Source organism: Rana temporaria, chromosome 1 (assembly GCF_905171775.1).
Source record: "Rana temporaria chromosome 1, aRanTem1.1, whole genome shotgun sequence".
NCBI classification, from domain to species: Eukaryota; Metazoa; Chordata; class Amphibia; order Anura; family Ranidae; genus Rana; species Rana temporaria.
Window position 1 is genome coordinate 324,899,170 of NC_053489.1, and position 7,891 is coordinate 324,907,060.

A 7,891-nucleotide genomic window follows, 5' to 3' on the forward strand; every position below is an offset into this window, starting at 1 on the left:
TGGATCCACACACAGACATGCATTTTAATTCAGATGTATGAATTTGGGTTACTGCCACCTTAAAAATCCCAGCTCCTAATGTGAGCACTTCTTTTGTGTATCCTGTTTTAAATTGATGGGATGCGGTGCCTATGAGTTTTCCTCTGTCCACGTTTTCCTGTGTTTGTAAAATGCAATTACATATCTATGTTTTGTATTTCCTTTTGTGTATGTTTTAGACTATATGTTATTTGGTTTACTTTTCTTGTTTTTTGTCCAAAGGGTAATTTTCTAATGTTGTTTTTGCTGGAAGGTATATATTTAGGTATCTAGGTTAGATATGCATGCATTGATTATTAGAAACCTAGAACTTTCCCATGCGTTTGTTTAATATATACGTTTTTAAAGGGTTGGCCTTGTCAGGCAATTTTCTTTTGGCATTTAGGTTATTTTACAACTATGTTTACTTAGGATCCAGGCCCCACTGCTGTTGGACATTTTAACCACATACTTGTAGATTAAATACCTTACATTTGAAATTTTAGCTTTCAGTTCAACCTTAGACTAGTGGAGTGGATCAAAGTGTGACAATTAGCGTGTGTCAATAAAATAACTAGATAGATACAATTGGCTTGCTTTTTGATCTAACATTCCATTTACTCAGTCTCTAAAGGATAAATCACCACAGCACTCGTGGTGCTGTAACGCATGTCCATACACATTGCAAAGTCATCACTTGCTTTCCCTAATGTGAAACCTTGACTCCTTTATGGCTTGTTTGCACAGACTTCAGCTTGTCTATAAGCATTGTGTACACAATAATTCCTGAAACATTTGTAAAGCTTTCGACAAGCCGCAAGCAATTTTGTATAAATCTTATAAATCTTTTAAATTAAACTTCAGGTCCAGTTAAAGGAGGATAAACATAAATCTAAACGTGACTGTTGCCTGTCACTTTATACAAGCTGATAACAGGCTTCAGCAGCCTTTAATCAAGTGTCAAGCACTGCTGTAGCTTAGTGAAGCATGCTAGAATTTGAGATTTTCAAAGTGACAGTCAGCAATCTCATTTAGTTCTGTGTCCTCAAACTAGATTTGTCTTTAAGTCGGAATTTGTCTTTAAGTCTTAAAGCACCCTTGCCCAACGTCTTGGGAATGGTTATTCCAAGGCTACTTTGCACACTGCTCTCATATGGGCTGTAGTCTTGTAGTAGAGATAGACACATTTCACATAATCATTGCTTTTTACATTAATATTGTGAAGGATACCTAAACCCAGAATCCTATGATCCATCATTACTTTGCCCTTTGAGGGACACTTCAGGAATTATTAAAAAGTCTACATTATTCTGGTTATACTGCCAGCTACATAATGTTGGGTCACAGGCCAACAAAAAATATTAAAGTCAGCCCCTGTATAACTCAGCCTCTAACTGTAAGTTTTTTGCTAGTGTCCTGGGAGGCCTTTTTTTCCAGCTCTGTTCAAACCATAATTTTGCTAGCCATATTGTTATTAATATTAGTTCATTTAAAATTTGCTCTAAGCAATACATAATTGTAAATTGGTGACTTTAGTCACAGCAGGTCTGAACAGTGTTTCCTCATGAACTGTATTGGATGCAATACCCACACTCCGTTGGACTGAAATATTGCAGGCATACCTAAAATGTGACCTTTAGCCACTGGGCTCTGCATTATGGTGCTTTCCAGAACTTTGTGTACTGTGTTGGTTAGTTGCAGAGTGCTATCTGGATCCAGAGTTGTAGCATACGCTATGGTGAGACTCCATCTCTGAAGACTCACTTCTGTGAGTAGGACCAGTGGGACTGAAGCACTTGAAGCTATCTCACTTTTTAAAATGTCCAGTATGGCTAGTTTCACCACGGTAAGGGTTAAGGCTGGGGGACCCAAGTGCTTCTATCAACAGCTAGGTGGAGTGTTGCACATGCTCCATGCTCGTTCTCCACTGTTTACCTGAGGGAAAGCACCATCCCACTGCTGCTCCTGCTTTTTATATTTCAATATTTTTTTAATAAAAAAAAAAATAGATGCTGCTCCTGCTTTTTAAGCACCATGTGGATCATTTGTTTTTTTTATCTTGTTCCACTGCTTGCCTACAGTAACTTTGAAACCTTTAGCTGCCTGTGACACTCATCTGAAATTGGGTTTGTGAGTATGCAAAGTCTTGCCTCATTTTGGGCCTAGTTGTTTTACATTAGTGTACTAGAGACCCTGTTATTATCTCGAATTCAGAGTCCACACAGTCCACCTCTGGAGAGGCTGTTTTTGAGCTTGTGCTACCCTGCATTCAGAGGATCAACTTGCTGGTCTAGAGTCAGGGGCGTTGTTAGGGGTGGGCTGAGGAGGCTGGAGCCCCCAAAAGGGGCGATGAAAAGCACCGAGTCTCGGCCATAGAGCATTTAGTAAATAGCCCCGAGTGCCGCCGAGCAGGGACCATTTTGTTTCCGAGCTCCGCCGAGTGACAGAGCAGGTCCCGTCTTCTGTTGCCTGCAGCGCCTATGATGGACGTCCCACTAGTCCAATCTGGACCGCGGGACGTGTGACGTCCATCATAGGCGCCTCAAGCTTAGAAGGCGGGAATTACAATGCCGCCCGGCGCGCAATGCGACATCCCCGCTCGGTTTGGAGGCTCTCCACGGCTCCTGAGCCTCCTCTCCTCTGGCTGACTGAGCCTCCTCTCCTCTGGCACCACGTCTGCCCGCCACGCCACATCCCCACTCCCTGCTCGGCGGCTCTCCTCCTTGGCTCCATCTCTATGACGGCACATTGGGCGTGCCACACACCACGGCTGAGGTAGGTGATGTCGGTGATTGTGTATGTATGTAGGTCAGGTCAGTGTAGTCAGGTCAGTGTATGCAGGTCAGTGTAGTCAGGTCAGGTCAGTTCAGTGTAGTCAGGTCAGGTCAGTGTATGCAGGTCAGGTCAGTGTAGTCAGGTCAGGTCAGTGTGGTCAGGTCAGTGTATGCAGGTCAGGTCAGTGTAGTCAGGTCAGGTCAGGTCAGGTCAGTGTATGCAGGTCAGGTCAGTGTAGTCAGGTCAGTGTGGTCAGGCCAGTGTATACAGGTCAGGTCAGTGTAGTCAGGTCAGTGTATGCAGGTCAGGTCAGTGTGGTCAGGTCAGGTCAGTGTAGTCAGGTCAGTGTAGTCAGGTCAGGTCAGTGTGGTCAGGTCAGGTCAGTGTTGTCAGGTCAGGTCAGTGTAGTCAGGTCAGGTCAGTGTAGTCAGGTCAGTGTAGTCAGGTCAGTGTATGCAGGTCAGGTCAGTGTAGTCAGGTTAGGTCAGTGTAGTCAGGTCAGGTCAGTGTAGTCAGGTCAGTGTGGTCAGGTCAGTGTAGTCAGGTCAGTGTATGCAGGTCAGGCCAGTGTATGCAGGTCAGGTCAGTGTAGTCAGGTCAGTGTAGTCAGGTCAGGTCAGTGTATGCAGGTCAGGTCAGTGTAGTCAGGTAAGGTCAGTGTGGTCAGGTCAGTGTAGTCAGGTCAGGTCAATGTAGTCAGGTCAGGTCAGTGTAGTCAGGTTAGTGTGGTCAGGTCAGTGTAGTCAAGTCAGGTCAGTGTAGTCAGGTCAGGTCAGTGTAGTCAGGTCAGGTCAGTGTAGTCAGGTCAGTGTAGTGTATGCAGGTCAGGTCAGTGTAGTCAGGTCAGGTCAGTGTAGTCAGGTCAGTGTATGCAGGTCAGGTCAGTGTAGTCAGGTCAGTGTATGCAGGTCAGGTCAGTGTATGCAGGTCAGGTCAGTGATTGTGTATGTAGGTCAGGTCAGTGTATGCAATGCAGGTCAGGTCAGTGTATGCAATGCAGGTCAGTGTAGTCAGATCAGTGTAGTCAGGTCAGTGTATGCAATCAGTGTCAGTGTAGTCAGGTCAGTGTATGCAATCAGTGTCAGTGTAGTCAGGTCAGTGTGGTCAGGTCAGGTCAGCGTAGTCAGGTCAGGTCAGCATAGTCAGGTCAGGTCAGTGTAGTCAGGTCAGGTCAGTGTAGTCAGGTCAGTGATTGTGTATGTAGGTCAGGTCAGTGTATGCAATGCAGGTCAGGTCAGTGTATGCAATGCAGGTCAGGTCAGTGTAGTGTTTGCAGGTCAGGTCAGTGTAGTCAGGTCAGTGTAGTGTATGCAGGTCAGGTCAGTGTAGTCAGTTCAGTGTAGTCTGGTCAGTGTGGTCAGGTCAGTGTAGTGAGGTCAGGTCAGTGTAGTGAGGTCAGTGTAGTCAGGTCAGGTCAGTGTGGTCAGGTCAGATCAGTGTGGTCAGGTCAGATCAGTGTGGTCAGGTCAGGTCAGTGTGGTCAGGTCAGGTCAGTGTAGTCAGGTCAGTGTAATCAGGTCAGTGTAGTGTATGCAGGTCAGGTCAGTGTAGTCAGGTCAGTGTAGTCAGGTCAGTGTGGTCAAATCAGGTCAGTGTAGTCAGGTCAGTGTATGCAGGTCAGGTCAGTGTATGCATGTCAGGTCAGGTCAGTGATTGTGTATGTAGGTCAGGTCAGTGTATGCAGATCAGGTCAGTGTATGCAATGCAGTCAGGTCAGTGTATGCACCCCCCCCCCCTGGTGCCGGCTTGGCTTCGGGGCTGAAGCCCCTGGTCTTTTTGGCACCTAGCAACGGCCCTGTCTAGAGTCTTTTAGAGTTCCCACAGCTGCAAAACCTTCCCACTTTATCTAGTTTGTAGTCTATTTCTCAATGAGAACTGGAAAAAACCTGTAGGATCCTGGTTCTTTCTTGAGAATGAAATTGAGCTTTTTCCCTTTAAAAAGGGAATTTATTGCTAGTTGGTCTCTGCCCACAATTGGCACAAAAGTGAACCACCTTAACCACTTCAGCCCTGGAAGAATTGACCCCCTTCCTTACCAGAGCACTTTTTGCGATTCGGCACTTGCTTCGCTTTAACTGACAATTGCACGGTCGTGCGACGTGGCACCCAAACCAAATTTACGTCCTTTTTTCCCACAAATAAAGCTTTCTTTTTGTGGTATTTGATCACCTCTGCGTTTTTTATTTTATGCGCTATAAACAAAAATAGTGTCAATTTTGAAAAAAAAATCTATGGGCCAAATCCACAAAAGAGATACTCCGGCGTAAGCCGTCGTATCTCTGGTTCTAACTTTGGAACTGATCCTCAGAAGCAGTTTTCCAAAGTTAGGCAGAAGATCCGACATCTGTAAGGGACTTACACTGCCGGATCTTAGGATGCAGTACCGCATCCGCCACTGGGGACATTTCGAGTCGAAATGCCTCTTCTGGTATGCAAATTAGCACTTAGGGCGATCCACAAAGCTTTTCTGCTTCGTTTTTTCGCCGTACGTTTTAGTTTGCCAAGTGTAAAACTAGGGCTGCTTTTACAAAGTGTAAAGTTAGTAACACCATGTAAAAGCACATTCAAGCGACGGCATTTGGTATGCATTCCCGAGGGAGAACTCCACGGCAATTTGTAAAATCCAAACCGGCATGGGTTCCCCCCCAGGAGCATACCAGGCCCTTAGGTCTGGTATGGGTTGTAAGGAGACCCCCCCACGCCGAAAAATCGACGTAGGGGGTCCCCCTACAATCCATACCAGACCCGTATCCAAAGCACGCTACCCGGCCGGTCAGGAAGGGAGTGGGGACAAGCGAGCGCCCCCCCCCCTCCTGAGCCGTGCCAGGCCGCATGCCCTCAACATGGGGGGGTTGGGTGCTCTGGGGCAGGGGGGCGCACTGCGGGCCCCCCCACCCCAGAGCACCCTGTCCCCATGTTGATGAGGACAGGACCTCTTCCCAACAACCCTTGCCGTTGGTTGTCGGGGTCTGCGGGCGGGGGGCTTATCGGAATCTGGGAGTCCCCTCAAATAAGGGGGCCCCCAGATACCGGCCCCCCACCCTAAGTGAATGGATATGGGGTAAAAGTTATTAAACACACAACACAAGGGTTTTTTAAATAATTTATTATTCTGCTCCGGAGGCCCCCCCTGTCTTCTTTATTAGCTCTAATACCAGGGGGGGCTTCTTCTTCCGCTCTCCGGGAGTCTTCTCCGCTCTCCGGGGGTCTTCTTCTCTCTCCGGGGGTCTTCTTCTATCTTCGCCGCTCTCCGCTGTTGACTCGGCGAACCCCGGTTCTTCTGCAGCTGTCCGGTGCCTTCTTCTTCAGCGCTGGCTGCCTGCTATCTTTGTGTGTTAGCTCAATTAGTAACAGGCAGCCGGCGCGGTCTTCTGTGACGTCAGGTTCTTCTCTTCCCTTCTTCCGATGTTGACTCGTCGCCTCTTGTCGCTGTAATGATGGAAGCGCGCCTTGCATCCCATTTATATAGGCATCACCGTCCCATCATGCTCCGGCAGGTACCCACGTGGTGGGTGCCTACCCACGTGCACCCACCGCGTGGGTACCTACCGGAGCATGATGGGACGGTGATGCCTATATAAATGGGATGCAAGGCGCGCTTCCATCATTACAGTGACAAGAGGCGACGAGGCAACATCGGAAGAGGGGAGAAGAAGAACCTGACGTCACAGAAGACCGCGCTGGCTGCCTGTTACTAATTGAGCTAACACAAAAAGATAGTAGGCAGCCAGCGCTGAAGAAGAAGGCACCGGACAGCTGGAGAAGAACCGGGGTTCGCCGAGTCAACAGCGGAGAGCGGCGAAGAGAGAAGAAGACCCCCGGAGAGCGGAGAAGCTCCCCCCCGGAGAGCGGAAGAAGAAACCCCCCCCGGAGAGTGGAAGAAGACCCCCGGAGAGTGGAAGAAGACCCCCGGAGAGTGGAAGAAGAAGCCCCCCCTGGTAATAGAGCTAATAAAGAAGACAGGGGGGGGCCTCCGGAGCAGAATAATAAATTATTTTAAAAACCCTTGTGTTGTGTGTTTACTAACTTTTACTTTTTGCCTACAGGTGAATGGGTAGGGGTACGATGTACCCCATATCCATTCACTTAGGGTGGGGGGCCGGTATCTGGGGGCCCCCTTATTTGAGGGGACTCCCAGATTCCGATAAGCCCCCGCCCGCAGACCCCGACAACCAACGGCAAGGGTTGTCGGGAAGAGGTCCTGTCCTCATCAACATGGAGACAGGGTGCTCTGGGGTGGGGGGGCCTGCAGTGCGCCCCCCTGCCCCAGAGCACCCAACCCCCCCATGTTGAGGGCATGCGGCCTGGCACGGCTCAGGAGGGGGGGGGCGCTCGCTCGTCCCCACTCCCTTCCTGACCGGCCGGGTAGCGTGCTTTGGATACGGGTCTGGTATGGATTGTAGGGGGACCCCCTACGTCGATTTTTCGGCGTGGGGGGGTCTCCTTACAACCCATACCAGACCTAAGGGCCTGGTATGCTCCTGGGGGGGGGAACCCATGCCGGTTTTTTCTTTGAAAATTGGCATGGAGTTCTCCCTCTCAGGAATGCATGCTGAGTGACGCTGTCATTTTTTTTTATAATTATTTGTTTTCCCGGCGCGTATATTTTTTTCACCCGTCGCAACTTTAGTGTCCCGTCGCAATCCACAAAGCCGCCCCGCCGTCAATTACGTTCGCGCGCTGCACGTCGGGAAAATTACGTCACACGCATGCGCAGTACGGCCGGCGCGGGAGCGCGCCTCATTTAAATTTTAAACGCCCCCCGGAGAGGAGGACCGCCTTGCGACGGCGGCACTTAAGTTACACGGCCTGAAATTTCTAGGTAAGTGCTTTGTGGATCAGGCACTTAGGTAGAAACTTTAAGTCAGTGTAACTTAACTGCTAAAAGTTAAGTTACGCCGCCTGGCTGAGGATTTGGCCCTATATTTTTTACTTTTTGCTATAATAAATATCCCCCAAAAATCTATAAAAAATAATGTTTTTCCTCAGTTTAGGCCGATATGTATTCGTCTACATATTTTTGGTAAAAAAAATCGCAATAAGCATACACTGATTGGTTTGCGCAAAAGTTATAGCGTCTACAAATAGGGGATAGTTT